At 36.9% G+C, this 23,249-nt stretch overlaps 1 protein-coding gene across 1 annotated transcript in view; it reads right to left on the bottom strand.

The window, feature by feature from the left end:
• LOC131448985 (interleukin-1 receptor accessory protein-like 1) overlaps window positions 1–22,142 on the bottom strand; it is a 238,457-nt gene extending 216,315 nt beyond the window's left edge. The window contains exons 1-2 of the mRNA XM_058621857.1: window positions 21,941–22,142; window positions 19,499–19,567 (exon numbers count right to left, since the gene is read on the bottom strand). The gene's annotated coding sequence lies outside the window, so the exon portion shown is untranslated. The remainder of the gene's footprint in view (window positions 1–19,498; window positions 19,568–21,940) is intronic.
• Between the last annotated feature and the right edge of the window lie 1,107 nt (window positions 22,143–23,249).

Here is a 23,249-nt window from a genome sequence, read left to right on the forward strand (position 1 = left end):
AATCATGTTTGAGCCTAAAGGTAAATTAGGAAAAATGTATACGTCTACAGTATCATATTTTGCAAGATGAGGATTTAATATATAGTTATTTTTTAATATCATGGTTTTCACTTTTTAAAATTGTATTGTAAATAATGTACTTTTAAAATATAAAATCCTTTGGCGGTAGTTGTTTTAATTGTAGTTTTTTGTTTGTTTGTTTTATTTGCAGCACTTGTGGCACTCAGTAGGCAGAGAGCCCCAGAGGAATGCTAAATGTGCAAGCTGCCAAGACAGCAGTGTGGTCGACCACTACGTTTGTCATCTTGTTACAAAACCACTGAGATCCAATGTGAGCAAATAAATCAGCTTGTGTAGCAATGAGAGCTGCTGACTGAGGAGATAGTTCAGTATCTTTATCGGGTAAAGACATAATCTGTTCAATGGAAATGTTAACACCTTTTAAATGGACTATTTGTTGAGCAGAAAGCAGCATCACTGAAAACTATCAAAGATACTTTGATAGACTAGAAATCTATTCATGTGCATTTCATGAACACAGATACTGTACATAAAATCACAGTTATCTGCACAGAGGCTTTGCATTTTCATGAAAACATTCTTAACTCAATTTCAAGGACAAATAAAAACCAGAGGTGAATGATTGTTTTTAAATCAAAATGGCAATTTGAAACAATCCAATTTTGCAAATTGCAAAGGCTACAATTTGATCATTCTATTTTTGATTGTGTTGTGTGCAAGTGTAATGCATACATGTTAGAAACATTTCATATTCAGCATTTAATAATTCAGTTCTCATCCTTAAATTAAAGAATAAAAGCTAATCTTTTGATATATCTTATGTGGTAATGCTCCATCATGTATTAGATCTATAACACAGCAATTCAGAAATGAGACTTAATAATATTGCATTCAATATTATATAATATAATATGTTCGGTCATATCAATAACCTGAGACATGAGTTTAAAGAGCAGATCAATCCGTCATAGATGCTCTTTGTGAAGAATGTAACATCTAACACTCCTTACTTACACCTCATAATAACAGTGTATTTTCTTTAAATGAACCGCTGTGTGTGTGGCGTTGAAATCAGTTACTAGTGAGAAAAAGCAGCAACAGGTGAAATGCTGTTATACCAATTTCAAAGTAGTCCCGTAATTTCTACTGTCGACCTTGAGACATATCCTTGTGGTGAAAACTTGGTCCCCTGTGATGCATAATGAGTGCTTACATGGAAACCTTTCTCCAATAAAACCAGGCAGGTGCAGTCCTGCCTGTAAATGAAGGAACAATACAGATTTTGAAGATTTACACTTTAAATGGCGAATCAATTTATAAATATTAACCCTATAAACTGTGTAACACCATAATCTGAATCGATTTGAGTGCAGACTTCTTTAATATGCAGGTTGATTTGTACTGTTTATGGTGAAGATCCTTGTCACAATTTCTTTTTCCCCCAATTGCAGGTCAGTGACGACAGCTACCCGTTAATCTCCACTGTACAGCATGTATGGAGGGAAGAACACGTTGAGGAAAATACCTAATCATAACTCATTGGAAATCAATGCACTTGTGCCGAAAGCCCAGTGGGTGACTGAGTCTGAGCTTCATTTTTTAAAGGGTAAAACAAAGAGTGAGGAAAACCACTAATCGCAGGAGGAAGAGAAAACTGATAAACAACACATCGACGGAAGGGAAAATTATAGCAAAATATCAAACAGGTATGAGTAAACAAGGACCCACTGGAGCACATGTTGACATTTTTTTTAATTACCGTGTTAGTCTGACGAAAACAGACTAGTGTCGGACCTACGCACCCAGATAATGGGAGTGGAAGAAGAATTACTACAGTATGTAAAAGCTCGACTGGACGTAAACTGGTCTACATGTTATGTGCATATGCTCTGCCCCTGGGCTTTGACACAGAAGAACAGAAGAACAGCAAAAAAGGAATGAAGGAATCCAGACCGCTGCATTTTTGGACTGACAGGGATATTTTGAAGTTAATGGATGTTGGAAAGATTTTGGAATAGCGACTGACATGCTAAGATTTATCCGTCAACTAAAAGTTGACCATTAGTGTTTGTATCCTGGGACAAGGGTAATTAAAAGGATAGTTAAATGGCATTAATTAATATATTTATGGTGCATACCGGCTGTTATGGTGAATGTTAGAACAGATTGTCCTCATGATTAAAATGACTTAGTTGTTAGTTTAAGAGATAAAGTTAAATGACATTTTCAGGTCAATTAATGATGTCCCTTGAGGTTTTATGACTGTTACTTCACACATCATGTTATATAAACACAGATTTGTTTAAACCAAACTTGCAACTCTCAGAAGATAAGGCTGGATAAAAAGAGTTTTGTTGATGTAATTTCATGGGCTAAAACTTGAATGACTTCACATAAATACATCACAGTTTGGACCTAGACCCCTTCAGATGTCCCAGTGTTGGTAATTGGACCAGACTGTCCATACACTAAATGATTTTCTCAGGATAAGACAAAAGTACTGGAATGCATCCTCCTTTTGGTAGGTTAGGTCAAACTGACTGTGACATTCTCCTGAGACTTTCCTGGAGCTGAAATGTCAAGCACAGTTGTGCTCATCTCCAACTCTTGCAACTGCGGAGAGTCTTAGTGCTTGCTGCTTAAGCATATAGGCGTGCTGCTTATATGCAGCACTAAGAACGCATGAATACAGCAATTTAGATGAGTGTAAACTCCATACAAAACGTTTCAAGGCTCCTGATTAGCACGTTATCAGAGACTTAAATGTTATCATTACATTGAGGCAAATTTGATGCATTTATGAATCACAGTGGAGTCCAAACATCTGACACCACTCTCTCATTAACATCAGTAGGAATGTTGTCTACACTATACATGAGTTGAAGAAACTAGTTTTATTAGGATATAATGTGGTTTGTTTTGAAATGATTCAGGTGCTTGTGATGTTTATCAAACAATGTTTTGCATCAATTTCACAAGGTCTCAAACACCGACTAAAATATAATTTGAAATTGTTATGTGAATTCAGTATTGATTTTAACTTGGTTTAATTGAGGACACACACTCAAAGTATGGTTTCACTTTTGCATCAATAAATCAGTGTTTATTGTATTGATAATTTGTTCCAGATAAAAAAAAAAAAAAAAAAAAATGACCCCACTACACCCCTACTAAGCAGAATTTATCTCAACTTTTGAGGAGAGGCTATGGTTGATGTGTGAAATGAGCCTGCTGTATTTACCTCACTACAGTGAAGTATACAACTCATATTGTTAACAAATGGAAATACTCAATATACACCATCTGTATGCTCTACATTATACCTGAGTATGTGTCATCTGCTTAAGGGATGATGTATAGCACAACGTAACCTCCACTTTTCTGATGTGATTCATTTTCTGGACAGAGGCTTTTATGTTTTTATGTTTTTTTTTTCCCTCAATCAGAACAACCTCCATGAAGGGCAGATTATTATTATTCTATTCCTCACCATTTATACAATGTCTTTGTTCCAAGTGTCCATGAGTAAAGTGGAAATACTATCTGACCCTCTCTCCTCTTCCTCAATGGATGGAGCGCTGCTGCCAATGTCAGATGCCAGCATTGATAAAGCCAGAGGCAAGATGGCAACTGTCCACCCTGGAGCCTGCATTTTAAAACTGCTCCTGCCTGCAGCCTTCAGATGGGTACTAGCCTTTTGTTCAGTTTGTATCTTCTGCTTCCAATGGTTTTTGTTCAGATAACATAATGACACTGTGTTATGATAGGAAAAAGTAAAGCAAAAAGTCGAAAACACCAATATCTGAAATCCCAATTTGAATTTATCTCCACCATTTGAGCTGAAGAAACTGTTTAAACTAACAACAAATGACACCACCTAACACAGTCCACACATGAGCCATATGGTAAACACACCCTCCAGAAGTGCTTCACTGTTTCTAGCAATGTGAGATTGCAGATTCTTTATTGGTGAGAAACACCTGTGAACTCAGCCTTCAACCACCTGCATTGGTTATACACACACACATTTATTCATGTTTATTGTATTTTTTGTCAATTAACTGCTCAACATGTAATTCAGTCTCAAAGGTAATACAATGCATTTTCAGAGCTTAAAAACACCAAATTACAGCAAGAATGGTATTGACTTCACTTCCCAGCATGCAAGATGTGCATTTACAATAAATGTGCATACAAATTATGTAAAAAAAAAAAAAAGAATCTAAAAAGAATCCTACGGCTTCCTACCAAGTGCATCCATTTCCTCCAATTTCAATAATCACTTATACTGCATTCAAGAAACCTTTTGAGGACTTAATAAAGTTATTGTGTCTCTTTTCTCTGGTGCTGCAACATCTACTTTTAAAACAGCAGCAGTTAAACTGTAACTATGAGCTTGTCCCCAACAGTTTTATACAGTTTCAGTCCTTTTTCACTCTTCATTCCCTACAAAGAAATCATCACTTTCTTTTTTCCTCATCTTCTCTAATTTTCAAATTTTTGACTAATTTTCTCCAGTCACATGGGGGTCTTAAATGCAGTGGAAATAACCTTTAGTGTCGCTTAATGTGTGTCTGCGATACCTTTGTGCATGTAGTCTGCAGTGTGTATGTGCATTTGTAAGTTTAAACGTGCTTGTCATGCTATGCAGATTATGAATAACAGGATACTAAACCAAGAACAAACACAACAACAAATATCAATTAAAAATCAAATTGAGAATAAAGACAAGGCCAAGATTACAAAGCTGAAAGCTTAACCGGATTTAAACATTTTCTATTGTACTTATCAGAGGAAACCATTTTAAAAGGGTTGTATGACTATGGATATGGGGTAAGATTAGGAATGAATCAAGATGAGGTACGTAGTTCTAACAGGTAAAAACACACTGAGGAAAAACATGGGAAGAAATAAAGCAAGAGTTCACCTGTTAATTTTTTATATTTTTAACCCTCTATAGCAGCTTAATGTGAAGTGATTTTTCATCGAAGAAAGATTCCTGAAAAATGTCTAAACCTTAAGATGTGGAATTAAACATGTTAAATAAATAACTAGTTTTCTATTTATTTTTTTTCTGTGCCATGTTGTGTTACTTCATTTCAAGGTATAAAGTTTTATGGAAGTGACTCACACAGCTTTGAGTAATCAGCAGTGAGACGTGACAAATTAAACTGATTAGTTTTACCTTCAACATATATTGTTTTTAAATTTTTAGATGTGTTTGAGTGCCTTGTTCACCCCCCTCCCTCTTATCTCCGACTTGCAGGCTTAATTACAAGTGTGAGTCCATGTGGAGAACACAAGGTAGAAAGGTGGCACACAGCAGACACTGCTGATTATTTTGTACTTCACTGCTTGTACACAACCCACTGGAAATGTTAGCAAAAGCCGAGATGATTAGGCATCAGAGACAGAGCTGAATTTATGCTGATAACACTGCCTCAGTTTTTAACATGGAACAAAGACAGGAGTGAACGAAGAGCCATCTCACCATAAACATCATCTTCGAGCCACCTTTGTCTTCTGTCATCTCACTTTGTGTCTGACATTAATCAAAGCAATTCCATACGCTGAAATCAGTTTGAAATTACCACCCTCTACATTACTCACTCACTCTATAATAGAACAATAATCAGCAACTACTTGGATAATCAGTTAATCAATTTCTGTGTTTCTTCGAATAAAAACAAGTTCTGTGATTTCCGCTTCTATGTGTGAATATATTCTCGACATCTTTGCTCCTCTCTGACACTTAACAGAATACTTTTGGTTTGTGGACAAAACAATACATTTAAGGACTTTGTCATTTTGAGGTCAACATTTTTTTTTTTTTTTTTTACAAATTTCTGAACCAAACATTTGTTCTCTTGTTTGATGCTTGTGTCACTCACTGCTTTTCACCAACATTCAGATAAAAGACATGTCCTCTAATCTCTCATGCCCTCATTTATTCTTACTTGTCATGCTCTAATTGTGTCCTGTTGTTTTAGCCTCCCTATTTTTCCTTTCTTTCCAACTGCTGTTGAGGACAGTTGCAGGAAATTAAACTTATCTTTTGAATGGCTTTGCTGTCATTTTGGCACTTTCTGGCATGTTTTGTTTCAGCACTATGGACTAAATGTCACAAATGCCACCTTTTTAAACTTTACTTGGGCGAGCAGAAAACTGCAGACGCTGTAAAAACCTCAAATGACTCTTTACAATCCCACAACTTTCTTTGAACAGTTATTAATTACATGCTGTCACGAGCAATGTCCAAGAAAGGGGCATTGAAAATAATAGTGGGAGGCTTTGTCAACAAAAACGATGCACTCTCGTTGACAACCGATTATGGTAATTTGATGAAACTACATGCAGATTTCTTTTAACATCCTGCAATCCCTGCAATGTAGGGTAAGCTGGACATACACATTTAAATATATATAATAACCAGGCTTCAGTAACAACTTACTATAAAGGAAAATCAGCATTTACATTTTACATCAATTGTTTTTAGGAGCTAAAAGACACTTTATACGTGCAGAATTGTTCCCCCATTGTTTACAAAACAAGCACTGCTAAATTAGTCCGCAGATGTGTCTGATCAGTCTGAGCATCCGTCTGTGGGTGTGTGGTAATGACTGGATGTGGGCATCACTGTGTGTGGAGAGTGATAATCAAGGCTGTAGCAAACATGCTACAGCTTTCACCATTAGCAGGGAAAAAGCTTTACAACAACAACTTTCATGACCTGGCAACCTTGAAAATCAAGAGATAGAGCGATGTTCAAATACAAAGGATCTACTGTATTTGCGCGGGTGTGTAATATGTTTGTGAGGAGGACATGAGTCGAAAATGTTACACAATAAGGACATTTAATCCAGTTCTTCCTCTTCCAAGAGCTGTTTCCAAGATAAATTTAGCTGGCAATGTTGTAAGGGGGTACACAAATAAAAACTGTTTTAAATGTTTATATACCTCTTATTTAACTACAGCTAGATATCTTTTCCCCCAGTAAGATAGCCCTTTTGTTATTGTTGTATTTTTTTGTATTGTTGGGTTTTGGACTCCAGGAAGAGTTTCTGTAACCCGGGTTTGCATCTAATGGGGATCCAACAAACAAACAAAAATTATCATATATACGAAAAAGATAATAAAAGTAATCGGGTGAATATGAGCCAGTGTTGATTTGCATTTCAACAGGACTTTACATCTGTGCACACACACGCACGCACGCACACACACAATTTCACTATATATATGTATATATGTATATATATGTGTGTATATATTTATATTACATTACATTACATGTCATTTAGCAGACGCTTTTATCCAAAGCGACTTACAATAAGTGCATTTAAACATTTGGGTACAAATAAGAGCTAGAAGTAAGTAAAATGTATAGGTTGTTTTTTTTTTGTTTTTTTGTTTTGTCGTCGTCATCGTCTTAGTCGAGGTAGAGTCGGAAGAAATGTGTTTTTAGTCGGCCGCGGAAGATGTGGAGGCTTTCCTATGTATATATATATATATATATATATATATATATACATACACACACACACACATATATACATATATACATACATACATATATATACAATTATATATACATATACATATATATACATACACATACATATATACACACATACACTGTATATACACATATGTATATGTATCTGTATATGTGTATATATGTGTATATATATACACATATACAGATACATATACATACTTACATATATACAAATACATATATATACACACATACATACATACATACATACATACACACACACACATTTACATTAATTTTCGTGAGCAATCAATACATCCAGCATGTGCTCCGCTCGTCCCCTCATCTCTTTCTCTGGCTTTGTGTTTCTGGATTTATGCCTGGTGGTACATCAATACCAGGCTTTAGTCATCAACCTGTAACCCATACCAATAATTTACCCCCCTTGTAAGTTTAATTCCCAGCCTTTAATCAGCGTTACCAGCTGGTGTCAGACTTGTATGCCATATGTGGCGAGAGGTGAAATGAAGTGGACTGAAAAGATGATCTTGTCAGGGTTTTTCTTTCTCACTTGTCTGAACTAAATAGGCATTATTCCTCTGCTTTAATAGCCAGTTCAATCAATAATCAACTATAAATAGAAAAATCATTAAAAAAGAGATTCCTGTTATGTCTGAAGATTAGTCCAGAAAGAGTCTATTGAGGTAAATCAGTTTGAAGCAAATAAAGTGAGCCATTACTCACTGTCCAAGAGTCATGAATGCAAAAGCTGTTTTTCTTTAAAAACGCAAGACTGTTTATTCCCTGTTATTAGTTATTCTAAAGTCCTCCATTGTGGGAACGCTCAGTTACCCCTAAGCTCACAAGTGAGTATTTAAATTTAAAAAAGCAGCTATTCTGTATCGTGTACATCAAACCGTCCTCAAATTGTCAAGAAGGGAAACCTGTGGCTAAATCAATATAAATATTTGTAACTACAAATATAGTTATTTGTGCATTCAGTGGAGGCGTGCGTTTGAAATGCAGTCAACCAAAGAAAATCAAGCTCGGCTGAAATTGTTCTTTTCAACCAACTATTCAGTTGCAGAGGAAAGAAAATCTGTTTCACTGCTGTGTAGCCTTAAGAGCTTAACTTGATTATCAACAAGAGTATTTTTGCAGGATATGGAAACATTTTAACATCAAAATATGCCACTTTTGATAATGTCACACTGAATGCCTAAAGCTGACTTAAAGTGCTGTTGTGCACTGTTGTTTACTTTTGGCCCAGTCTACATCTGAGGACACTTTTATTCATTACGTTCCCACATTTTAGGTCAGCAACTTGGTCAAGTGTCAAATGCTGCTAATTTGAGACTGAACCGTTGACAGTAAAATGCTCAAGGACAGTGGGATTTTTTTTTTTTACCAGATTATTCAAAAGTGTAATACTAATGTCACTGCTAGTCCCTGCTAGTTTTGGTTGGATTGGTTGAAAAGCCACATGTTACGCAACAATAAAGAGGAGAAGTTTGTTTTCTCATACGCTTTCCTCACCTTTACTGACGGTTACCCATGTTAACCTGCATTTCTGCAGCAAGGGCCTAACATCTCAATGTGATCTTTATGTGGGTGGCTTCCTACGCCTAAGATGATATGAAATCCAGCTTTGTCAAAATTAAAAATGATGATTTATTTAATATGTTTGCCTTTGCCTTCAGCACATGCCGTACAACTGGTGAGAAACACTTTGTGTGGGCAGCACCTGTTTTCCTAATCTGTTACAATAATTTGTCATGAAAAAGATTTATGTGGCTTCTATGTTTTGCAGTCATCTAAAGGGAAAATGTTGAGCTTTGAATAAATGTTTAAAACGACCTACAGTGTATCTATGTATGATTCTAATGTTATTTATCTATTTATCTCTATCTGTTGAGTTATTAATCAATATTACAGCACTTGAATGTAATACAATACTCATTTATCTATAATTAAACTCCAAATGGTTTTATACGAATACCCTTCAGGTTTCAATGTTCATACAATGTGCTATTACTGTGCCCCACCCCCTCCAGTGAAGCTGAAATCAATAACAGTGAAATCTATGGATATGAATTTCCCCTCTGCTATGATCCTTTTTATTGTGACTCCATCTGTGGGCTACTAAAAATATTCACCCTTTGATTAAAGGTGGAGACATGGCACTATGGTTTTCATTATCACTTTAAAAAGAATTCTCTGACTGTGGAGGAGTAAAATTTATTATTAGGTTATTTACCTATGCAGCCAGGCAGGGGAAGCAGCATATTAAATCTCCTGACTTTGATCAGGCACATTCAACAGGCAAATGCACTCTTGAATGGATTGTTGCTGAGGTAAAAGGGCTATGAGTCTTTCATAAATAACAACTACAAACTCTCTAGACTCGGCAAGGACAGCCACCCAATAAAACGTAAGTGATAGTGGTTTGATCAGAGTTGGAGGCCAAAATGTTTTTTTTGGCAGGGATGCGTTACCTAAAGTGGGCAGAGGAAAAGAGTTTATATTCATGGTATTTTAATTTCATTGTTTCTTCATCCCAAACTTTTCGTAAGGGGACCCACTTCTTAAAGACGACAAACTATCGCCTCCCAAATTTATAACTCGGGACATATTATAACAAATGTGTATAATTTGTGCATTATATCATGTTTCTGACTATTTTATTGCCCATCTATATTATTTTGAAAAGATAAACCAGCCATTTCCAAGAGATATATGTCTGCTAATTGAATCACAGCTTTGTTTTATGCATGTTGTGTTCAATAAATATTAAGGAGAAAGTTTAAAAACATTTCTGCAAAATTATTTGGTGACTCATCTGAGGGTCCTGACTCAGGCCTTGGCCACACAGAAACAGACCGTTCCCTTAAAAAGTTTTCTGTTAACATGATATTGTTTCAAGAAATGTCTTCATCCACATAAAAACCTGCCCAAATAACTCTAAACTTTTGTACATATGCCAGGCGCTGCTACAGAAATACACTAAGACTTGACACACGCACATACAACATGCATGCTGTGTACAAACCTTTAAAAAAAAATACAAAAACAGCTTTCTTTTTCCACTATGCCAGTGGGACTAAAGAAAGAAAATATCAAAGATATTATCATAAAGCTCTGTATAAGAAGAGAAAACCAACAAGATTACAATAAAACGGCTCAATTTATAGGCTGACTAATGCTTGTATTATTGTATTATTGTCTGTTTACATACACAGAAACGTGTAAATAAGACGGAGACAGAATTTTAAACTTGCATTCACAAACTGCCATACACTGAATTTGCTCGTTCTGCTGCAGATAGATCATGATCCTTTTATTCTGCTCGCTGTTCTCCTTCCAGCCATTATTAATCCATTTTAGAGTGAGAGAGGACATGATGACAGATGGGACAATTCTCGCACTCGTGTCTTCCCACTCTGATTGCAGTAACCCATCCATACTGCCCAGGGGGCCATATGTGCTCTACTCCTCCTTGAAGGAGTGCAGTGAAGGGGCATGGAGACACGCCAGCTCGCAGTTGCTCCGTTTCAATACACTGCCAAACATGGGTTTTGTCACATTTCAAGACAATTAACACACAGTTTCTTCTACACTTGACACTTTGAGGTCATGCCCTGGTGTACTGTAAAACCACTATGTATCAGTATCGCTGTTTATTATCAAATGAGTAGGTTTGATATCTGAATCTATTGGCAAGAATCCGCAGCGATTCTGTCACATGAAAAAGAGCTTTTAGGGACCATTTCCAGCAACTGGTGCCATTCTCTATTGACCTCAGTCATGCACAGTCTTCAGAGCTTCCACAGAGCATTGCTTTTGAAGGGATTTTCCCTCAGGCTGGTTGTTATCTCTAATGTCCAATATCTGAGGCTGAAGTGAAAAGAGCGGAGAGAAAGTAAACAGGTGAATCCGGTCATTATTTCTTGTCAAATGCTCAGACAGTTTGAAAGAAGTGAGGAGTAAACTAGAATTTCTGCCCAGTGGTTTTACGCCTCCTCTGTCCAATGCAGTTTCAGTCTACACAATATTATTTTTCCCACTTCAAAAACATGTGCTTTCTGACATGAAAGGAATGTACGTAATGGATGTAGACTATAGGAAGTAGCAGTTACTCTGCTTTGGCCACCTAAAGCTAATCTCCCAAGACATGGCAAAAATAAATAAACAGGGCACACATCTTTAAAAACATATTTTACACACATACACACTTCTGTATATTTTAGATTTAAGTTATCATTTTCTATGAATACTTCTTTTACTCAATGTCCTCCATGTCCAAAATTGTAGCATTACTCTGTATGAAATTTTAAATTATTTTTTTTATGTCATGTAACCACTGCTTCTACATATATTGATCTGCAACCAATCAGTCAAAGCATTCAAAATGTATCTGACTCATAATCCAAACAGCACCATGCGTATTGTTTTTCTTTATTTCTTTCTTTTTAGGTTTTTTTTTTATTTTGCAAGTTACACGTTCACACTTCACAGGGGAAACTCGCCCCTGCTTTGAAGTACAATTTCCAACTATTAAACCAGAACAATAAAAATGAGCCCGAGTGACTTTTCAGTCTCACTTCTTCCACAGTGATATGAACCAAACTATCCAGTCCACTGCCTCCAATTGGCTCACATTTACTTTGCTTTGTAGAACATGTACAGCCTCTGGCGTTTAAAGAAAAAATTAAATAACATATTGTAACAATACAACAAACAACATATAGTCTATTATTGAGGCTTCAATAATAATGACTGCTTTTTCAATGATATGACACAGTGAGCAAGGAGATGGTTATATATTTCTGGTCCAGATGGTGACAGTTATGTAAACGCAGTGTCCTAATTTGTCTCCTGCAAAATTTATATTTTGACAGCATGACAGCCATTTTGGGGGAGTTAGTGTCAACTGTCGGTAAAACTACCTAAACTGGAGTGAGATTCTGTTACACAACATTTTCTGATTCAAATTTTGAGAGTTTTAAAGACCAAACTTAACGTATTATGTGTTTTAACAATTAGTGCGTGTTCATGGTGCAATCTTAGAATATCAACACAAAACAACCAATACAAAAAAAATCAAATCTTCCTACATGTTGGAAATTTTATGTTGGATCAAAATGAGCAAACCTAATCAGCTGCTTAAAATTCGAAGCCACACATTAACGATGAATTGTTAAACGTTGTCATGTTAAATGCTGTAATAAATGTTTTCTTATATATCTTGGTTGTGTTAACGATTGAAATAGATATTAACACTGAAAATAGGCCTTGATGCTTTGTTCTACTCTTTTAAAATGTACTTGGACAGGGAATACAAATTGCCTCATGTTTAGGTGAACAACACCCCCTGCAAGTTTCAACAATTAATTCAATGTTTTTGACAAACTACCCTCTCTGAAATTTTTTGCTGGAGATGAGCCGAGCACAGACAGTCCGTTGAATACTTTTAGTGGATACAATTACTCAGTGCCACAAACACACTGATATTATAACAATGAAAGAACTGTACACTTCATGTTCTATTTACAAACTGTAGAATCATTGAACTTAACATTCACATGAGCTGCCACTGAATAAATGGTCCTGGAGGGGTGACAGGCATCTGACCTAATGATGGCCCTTATTCTCCCGAGCAGATGCAGAGAGTGCAATTACTGCTCACACAATTACTGCTCCTCACAGTGCACAGCAGGCCATCAAGCTCACATTGTGTCCAACACTTTTCTAAAAGAAAAAAAGTCTCTGGAGCTCAAAATGGGGAATGTCAAGCAGGAAAAAAAAAAACTTCGAATACAGAATTACTAAATGTAATTTTCACGTGTCAAACACGTTTTAAAATAAAATGATTCTAGCATTTCTGTTCCCTGTTTCCATTCATTGTTTTTAACAAGGCCTTTGCAGTAAAATATTTGCAGGACCAACAGATGTGAGGCTCCACACTGAAGAGTCCTGAACATTTAGAACATTTAAAGTTGAACATAAAACCCTATGTCAAATATAGCGGACGATGTTATCAAGAGATTATATATTATGTTATGGTTTCTATGGAATTAAAGTGTTGTAAACATAATTTGTAATTTTTTGAAATTTCCATGCAAATAGGTAACATAATGAAATTAATTAAACTTCTTCTAATTGAAATCCTTCTGTTATTGAAAATTGAAGGATTCAGGTATTTTTGAGGTTTTATGAGCAGAGTCTCAGGTGGAGAAAACTCTGGAGGAATGACGCTTTACTCCTCGTATTATTAATCAAACCAACAATGCATCCAGAGGAAGCCACTGGCACAGAATGAGCTTTCTTGCCCCTCAACGACACTCTGCTGACCAATTTCCCTTCACTTGCTCTGACTCACCCAATTCTGAAGCAGCAGCACACTGACTTTATTAACTGCGGCACAAGCAGACAGGGACTCATAAAGCTGACGGCTGTGATAACTCGTCCCTACCTTGTCATGGCTCAGAGAGGAGGAGGGAACAAAGGTGTGATGGGGAAGGGCAGCGAGCCATCATCCCACACTGCACTCGGTGGGTTTTCCCACTGACACCCTGTCACTCTAAATTTAAAGTAGGAGGGAAAGGCCCAGACAGTGACGGCTGATGGAGGGACGGAGACTCACACCGTGGCGAAACACCTCTCTGTTTTACGTCCTGCTGTGCTGATGAGGAGTTTGTCGTCTTGACCCAAAGCTTTTTTACGAGCCGGGTTCAGTGCGAGTAGAGCTTTGCTGCATTCTCACTTAATTTTAAAAACTTTTTAGGGGGAAGAATTCAATTCATTAGTAATTTTAAGTTCAACTCCACCCCTGGCAGGTTGTACTCAATTCCCTTGTAAGTCGCTTTGGATAAAAGCGTCTGCTAAATGACATGTAATGTAATGTAATGTAATGTAAGTTAAATTACCTTAAAAAGTGTTGATGACACATGATCTGTTATTCTCCAACAGGCAAGACCATTGATTTGGTTCCTGTTTAGATGAATACTCATAGCTGAACAGTTCAAAAGGTCATCATTAGTGTATCAGCTGTGTTTTTCTCTGTACGTTTGCTCTGGGATATTGTCGACCTGACACAAACTTATTGTTGTAAATCTCCCTGCAGCCACACACCACCACTCCTGCCCTGCTGCCATGAATATTAAAACAAGCATACAAACATACAACTCTGCTTCATATCATCTTGAATGTTATTGCTCGCCTGAAGACATGTTTAAATTATGCCTTTGTCTCAGTCTGGACAAATGCAACTTTGGATTTTTACATCTTCTATATTTCCACAGTCATATGAGATGAGAAATGCCCAAAAGCTGTTGCTGTATGCTGTTGTTGTTTTTTTCCACGGGGTTACTGGGGACACAGAAGTGAGGGGGTGTATCCACATGAATGCATCTCTGCTCAAAGACAGATGACACACCTCCAGACCTATCTGTTCATTTTACCTCCACAATCAAGATTCACGGCTCTATTTCCCATTGCCCCGTTTGCTGGAGGAGCTCCGTTTTCTTCTGTGTTAAATGAATTAAACGGGCCAGCTGCCAACAGTACTGCTCATGCATTCATAGTAGATGTAGTGTGTGTCAGGTATGTAGTGTGAGACGATTGGAATGCATCACACATTGATTTTGTGTTAGATTTGGGTTTCATGACCTCTCATTTTAAGGGTCAAGTGCTAATATTATGATAATAGGAGATAATGTTAATACTGGCTTTGTGTTTTGTCCCAAACACATTAGATTGAAATGCCAGCACAGATTCCACACATGAACGCACAAAAACTTGCTGAAGAATGTCACTGATGATGAGCACAGTTGTTCTTCTAAATGAGCTGTGATAAGCGGTGTGAGCACAGTGAGCGGCCGAAGGTTCAACCCTGGCTCTGCATGACTGCTGCTGTCAATGGCGGCATAAGGAGGACCGGCGCTCGCCAGGTGGCTGTTACATCTGGACCATTAGCTCTCAGCCACTGCAATGACTCTCCACGCCACTGATGAAATAATATCATCAGGACCTGTAAGTTCTGACGGCCATCTTGCCCGTTGTGTGTGAAGAAAAGCGAGGTACAGCCATGATGCTCGCTTTATGATGTGTCATTAAGTGTTGATTTGGATCAAATTAATTTGGTAGTAGAATATTTTTGATGTTATCTTGTGTTTATACGGCAATATATCTTTAGTTTATCACAGAAGTTAGACTTCGGCATTTTGTACTATACTACATTTTATACTACAGCTTGGTTTCTGAAAGGTTGTTTTTGTGCATATGCATCACCATTTATGACATTAAATGTAATCAATTAAATTATGTAATGACATCAAATCAGTGTTTTTTGTCCATTGGCCAATGTATCATGGATATCAAATGACATTTATTAGTTGCTTTGTTAATGAAATCTGAAACTAAGGTTGACTGTATCCAAACAAAAGGTTGATTATTGTATCTGTCCCTTTAGTAAGAAACATGTTTGTCCCATGTGAGGTGTGTCTCCCTGTCAGGTCACTGTAGTTAACAGGAACAAAGTGGTCAGGTCTTTGGCCTTTACTTTCCAGTCTCCAGTCCCAGGACTCTCAGGGACAAACCTCCAGCTCAAAAGCCATGCGTCTTGCCCAAAGCGCTGCACCAAGTGACATATTCTATCCATCAAAAAGCTGTACTTCAACATACGATGCGAAAAAGTGCTGTGGCTGCAAATTTTTCATGCATATGATATCCAGGGTAAAGCTCATCCACCTACGTTAAGCCAGGAGAGAGACGAGGAGAGGGAGGCGAGGAGGGGGGCTTTGAAGATGGATTACCAGATCACGTCATGAGAAAAGAGGCTGCTTTGAGCAAGCACCAATTTCAGAAGACGGCACTCAGAGAGAAGAGTGTGCAAGGAGAGGAATACAGATACTGATTTGGTATTAAGAGTTTATTTTCATGTCAACCGAAGAATACTGTGTATTAGTGCTGTTAAATGCTTTCACCCCGAGCGATTCTTCGCGCTCATAAATAATCTTAAAAGTGGTAATCACGCAAATGAATTTGAAAATTTGGAATGTTGCCCAGCTGGAACCCAGCTGGGCAACATTTGGCATGTTGAAAATCTTCACTTCGGCACTACTTTATGACTGTAATTCTCTTGTGTGAAAAATTTAATCCATAATTCAACATTGAAAGGGCTGCAAAAATGATTTCACTAAAGGGGACGCAGGCCAGAAATGAAAGAAAATGTTAATGTGAAGATTGTTGAACTCAAATTTTATCTTTTTTCTTTTAAAATAAAAGTGGAAGATATGTGGAATTAGATCTGTGTCAATATTTTAAAACAAGACTTGTCACGAATCCAACAACACTTTTTAAGAAGCAAAAAAAATATTGATTTAATCATTCAAAAATATTGTATTTTATTGTTTGAAAATACTCTTTTTCTTTGCGCTCCCTCACTTGTTCTTTGTGCCATGGTTTTTTGTTTGCGAGGGTGGACCTACCTGCTAATTGGCTACTGAGTTTTGGAGCGACAGCTCAATAGACCGGAAGTCATCAAGGGTTTGTAAATATCTAATGTTTATATTCTGACAAATGTTAGATATTAACAATTATTTTGTCGGACGTCGACGGGGAAAACAATTCCAAACCTGTGACGACTTCCAGTACTCAACCTTTAAGAATCCAAGGTGACATAAAAAAAAAAACGTAGGATAGTACAAAATGCTGAAGTCTAACTTCTTTGATAAACTAAAAATATATTGCCGTAAAGTGTTGTTTGATTCATGAAAAGTGTTCAGGTGTTTATACAAAACTATTTCAAAGTAGTGATTTCTAACAGAGGTTGATATTCTGGTTGCACCTATATACAAGCACAAGTGGAGCCAAAAACAGTCTGGTTTATACATTTTGCCAAGCTGAAACAGTAATATTGTTACTATAGCCTGTTCTTCTGCAGCTTTCTGCAGAATACAACACTCTTCCTTTTACACAGATTGTAAATATCAGCATGAAATTATTCAATATCAAGGAGACTCCGATCTTCTTTCCTACTTGGGAACTGGGACTGCTTCTGTCATTGTCTCTCGAGAGGTCAAAAAGACTTTAAATCTGTCCAATTATCTTCTAGACTGATTAAACTGTGACAAAGAGGATAATTAGTCTGAAAAGAACAGAAAAAACTTAAATTAAATTAAATGTTTTTTGCCCTTAAATGACAAGGTCTTGCTGATGAAGTTGCTCCTAAATAAAGCACCAGGGTGATGAATACCTTCTCTTGCCAAAAGCTGCATTACAGTGCACCTAATTGTTTCACTTGCCTGGAAAAAAACTGCAGGCCTGCTCCCAGCAAAAGTGAATTAAATCCCCACAGAGGAATTATGGAAGGAAACTTCGAGGACCAGACACATGACCCCATTTACAATCCAAAGGCAGAGGTGGCATTATGATATAAACCCCCCCCCCGATACGAACAACAACATCTAGGTGAGCAGTTCTCACTCAGCTGTGTCATTTCCCCTCAAGGACAGAATGTGGGAGAACAACAAAGGAGGATGCAACATATCTGACTCCTTAGCTTCCACAAAACTCGCAGGATGACTACTGTGTCCATTGAAAACATGCCTTAACAATAGACAACTTTCCATGTATTTTCCTTGTGCAGGGTTGGTGTGCAAAATGAGCAGTAAAGGCCTTGATTTAAAGCTGTAACTGGTTGTTTCAATGTGATAAACTGAACAAAAGGCGAGTGAAATTGCTCATGTTAAATAATTTTTCCTGACCTAGAAAATCTCTCAACATAGGTAAGAAAGACAGTCATCACTTGGAACATTATGCTGCTGAAATAAATTCTTATCATATAACATACACAGTTAAGGGAAAAGGTTGAACGTCATTAAGAGATGTCCATTCAACAGCAAAAGAATCAGCCTTTTTAAAATTATTTTAATTATGAAAGAGATCATTAAATGAGACAAAAGTGCCAGAGGCACAAGATAATTATGTCAACCTGCAGCCACTATAGTATTGCGTGTGGAGACATGGGTATAACCAGAAACCTGCTTTTAAATAATTTCTTAAAACCCATTTTTACAGATCAGCCTTTATGTTGTCATCATTTTCTTTTTTTATCTGGGGTTTTAGTGTTACTTTAATTTTTTTATTTTATCCTTATTATCTTATTTGCTAATTTGTTTGATGTCTTCTTGTTGTTGGGGTTCTTTTTTTATATTGCTTGTTTCTGGGTATCCTATTTTTTACTTTGTCTGCAGAAAGCACATTGTACAGTTTTTAATTGCTTTATTGTAGTAATAATAATAATAATAATAAAAAATAATTATTATCATCATTATTATTATTATTATTATTATTATTATTATTATTATTATCACCCTGAGTTAATGGACTCAAGGCCATGTTTCACACACGTGAGGGTTTTTTCATAAGATCTGAGCAGATGCTAAAAGCAGAAGTGAGCCGAAGTGTTTCAATAAATGTGCTAATTTAAAATGATGTTATAAATAGCCGTATGTGACCTTGATCTGTCCTTATTCATGTGTCTTAGTACACTACAAAGAGAAGAAAGGACAAGTTGGAGGGATGTTGGAAGCTGACATCAACCTGGCAAGTAGGAGAAATAGCTGGACATGGACAATGTTTTCTAAAGTTCTCTCTGCCAGAACCCTGTGGTTTGTCTCTCGAGTCAGACAACTACTGCCAGCTCAGCAAGTCAAACCCCTGCAGCTCATTACAGCTCACTGGACCACGATAGTTTGTCCACTGAGGAAGTCTCCTGTAGCTCATCCCTTAAGCTTGGACCATTGTTTAAAAATGTCACCTAAAAATACACCTCAGCCTCTACAACAATGTACAGGAATGAATGCTGGGCCCTCATTGTGAGTCTTTTGGGAGTTCGATCACACCGTCTCCATCTCCCACATGAAGTAACTATTACATTAAAAACCCATGGGACGTTTAAGTAAGTATGGGACTCACCTAAGTCATGGAGCTTCCTCAGGTCAAGTGCTAAAACAGTAGAGCAGGAGTCGGCATCATTTCCACTTCCTGTGATGGATGAGAACTGAATTATTTCTAACAATGTCTCGAAGAGAAAAAGTTTCTTTCCTCCCACACGGAAATATTTTGCAGTCAGGCCTGCTGAAATTATTACATAACCAGCTGATCGCAAAAACACAATAATTTTGCACAACTGTCACAATTGCTCAAAGCAGCTTCAAAAAGCTGAAATGTCACAGTATATTTTCTCTAACACTTCATTCGCACCATTTTTTTTTGACTAATTTTCACCACCATCATCTGGCTGCTCTACTTCTGCTGTGGTTTAATAAAGCTTGACTTAACATTAAGTTGGCTTAAAATAGGAATGCTGTAGGGGCATGCCGGTTAAGCCAAATCACAAAGGAGTGACCAGAAACATGGAGAAATGGTAGTAAAGTAAATACGTTTTCATGAGTAGCTGATGGTTTATCAGAACGTGGCCTGTGCTAGTTATTTCCTCTGCCAAGAAGGTTATGTTTTTTTTATGAGTTTTATGTTTTTTCCATGTGCGCACAAGGAGGAAATGATTACAAGTTTAGGTGGTGATATATAAATAAATAAATAAAAAATAAATTGAGGATTTGGAATAGTGTGCAATTTTTCAAGGCTGCAATGATAAATTGATTATTAATTAATGACTAAATCAATGAGAAATTATAGATTAAATGATTATGAAATTTAGGAACGACCTAAAGAGCTGAGATCAGTTGTTTATAGACAGCGGGATGTTTATTTGTATATTAAAAGTCTTCTCTTCTTCATGAGTGATACAATTACGATTAAACTTTTGTACAATTATGCCATAAGGGGAACAGATAATTGAATAATCCACTGAGATTACTATTTGTTTGGAAAGGACTCATCAAATTTCATGATTGTGAAAGTAGTTAAAATCTCAATGTGAGAAGTCTCCTGCTGCACACTGAACACATGAGGTGTGTGAGTCAAAAATAAACCCATCTACATGCATGTGAACACATTTTTTCATATTCATCTCACAGCAGAGCCTTATGGCAACTTGGCAATGGAGCTGAGCACAAGGCAGACTAGGTCTGTCCCACTGTACACACAGCAGATGTTGCTATGGTGGGACTTTTTATTTCTTTTTTTCCTCCAAAGTGTGATGTGCTGGACAGTTAATCTTTCATTATTTGTAAACGTTTACATTCAAATAGAATTTCCTGAAATTAACATTTTGAATCTGTAAGTATATTTTTGTGATATGTTGGCTTATTTCAAAAGACTTCATGAAAAAAAAAATACATCAACCTAATTATGGGACTCTAATTGATATGACTTTCTTTGCTGCTGGGGAATCCTTTGCTTTAACCTGAACTAGTGTTTGTTGTTTTTTATTTTAATGATTATTCATTGGTCAATTAATTCATATCTGTGCATCAAATTATAGATGACATTTTTACAACAGCCATTATGTTCCACATATAGTTATATTAGTTTATTTTAGAGGAGAGTGATTCCCAATGTGGTGGCCACGGACCCCCCTGTGGGACCACTCAGGAACTGCAAATAGGCTGTCAAAGGTTTTATCAAAATACATTATTAAATTACAGGGTCCATTAAAATTATCATTTATGGACAGTTGACCAAGTTTAATTTTAGTGCCTTCGATACACAAAGATGATTCAATGTTTGTATTTCATCTAATGTCAATGTAAATAGGACAGTGTAGGCTGGATATTATGGATATTAATATACAGATGATGCAAGATACTCTATTTTACTTTGTTTTGTATGATGGTGAGACCAAAGACAATATCCTTACATATAACATATGCTAGTTGATTTGTTACTTTATTGTTATAGTTGCCCAGTGGAGGCATGCAGCTGCTTAGTTGTGCCATTTCTTCTCTGAATTATAATTTTCAGCAGGATGTACACTGAGAGGTATAATGCTGCCCTACTGGCCAATAATTATGACTATTATTATTATTATTATATGTCCTGTTCTGAATGTGTAATGCTAATATGCTATGCGCATGAAAGCAGACACATGTATCATTCATGGGGGAAAAAAACATCTACAATAAACTCTATTCTTATCTGTGGACGTTTCTGCGCCACAGAGAGCCATGATTAAAGTGATTGCTGTCACCTGTGTTTACCTGCTGCATTCAGTATCAATCAGGGCTAATTAACCACACCTGCGTGTGCGTGGCCTGCTGCTTCAGCAGGCTATTATGGTGGAGTAGCACGAAAAATAGCTCTATGATTCATACATAGCACATAATGTACACAATAAAATACAAAGGCAACCGAAAAGCAGCTTTACATTAAACATACAGGACACCTGCAGCTGTGCGTGTAACATATATTCCACAGTTAAACGTTTTAAAAAAAAAAAAAAAAAAAAATCCTCACCTGTTGCTAACGACAGCTAGCTCCGCTGCTCCATCTTTTTCCGTTTTTTTCTTCTTCCTCGATTTTTCCCCCAGGTTATTTCCGCTCCAACTACACTCTTCGTGCAGTTTTGTTGACAATATCACCGGATTTTGTTTTATAATCAACAAGATAAACGCTGTTTCTGCTGTAACGGTAAAAAGTTGACAAACAGTTGACTCGTTCTGTGTCAACACTACTGTACGTAATGACGCACGGGAGTCACACGGTTGAATTAATTAACCAATCAGCACCTCACAGGGGCTGTCCTTGTTTGTGGGTCAAATTATCAATAAACACAATAGGCCATTGTATTAAAATTAAATATATTGATTTAATTATCACCACATCATTACACTGACTTTAAATTAAGTTGTATAAAATAAATAACATGGCATGGTTCAACCTGCATAGTTTTTTTATATTATATAATATGTAATAGTATTACATTTTATGTAGCTTTATCTCTAACATAAGCTGTTACTGTAAGATTTTAAGCCTTAAAGACATAAAACCCAGGTTTTTTTCTTTTGTCTCATTTGAAATAAACTTTTCTTTCATTCATTGCTTGGATGATTTGTGTATCTTGCCCCAGCAAATCATTCAAGGAAATAAAGATGATGACATTCACATGAAGGCTGTATATTTACTGGTAACAAAGGAAGGAAAAAATAAAAATGTGATTTCACATGTCTCTTGCCTTTGCAGCAAGAAGACCCGGGTTCAAGCCCCTGTTGGAAGAAGAGCCTTTCTGCATGGAGTTTGCATGTTCTCCCCGTGTGTGCGTGGGTTCTCTCCGGGTTCTCCGGCTTCCTCCCACAGTCCAAAAACATGCAATATGGGGGGGGATTAGGCAAATTAGGCTCTCTTAATTGACCATAGGTGTGAGTGTAAGAGTGAATTATTGTTTGACTCTATATGGCAAACTGTCCAGGGTCTACCCTGCCTATCGCCCTACGTCGGCTGAGATTGACACAGGGCCCCCCGCAACCCTCATATGGAGGATAAAGTAGGAGAAGATGGATGGATGTTCCAGATGTTCAGATATTTTTATAACTCACTCTTACAAGTCTTTAAAATTACACCCTGGGTGCTGGGATCCTGCTTCAGAGTCACTGCCGCTCAAAATAAAAGCAGCTTGAAGCCTGTAAACTCAGTCTCAGTAGAACTTATCTAATCAGGTTTGCTGTGTTTGTTTCTACAATGATCTGACAATGCAGCAGAGCAGCGGGGCGTCATTTTGATTAAGGAGACGACCCTTCATCTGGAGGATGCTGTGACTGTGATCAGG

Source organism: Solea solea, chromosome 2, assembly GCF_958295425.1.
Source record: "Solea solea chromosome 2, fSolSol10.1, whole genome shotgun sequence".
Classification (NCBI taxonomy): domain Eukaryota; kingdom Metazoa; phylum Chordata; class Actinopteri; order Pleuronectiformes; family Soleidae; genus Solea; species Solea solea.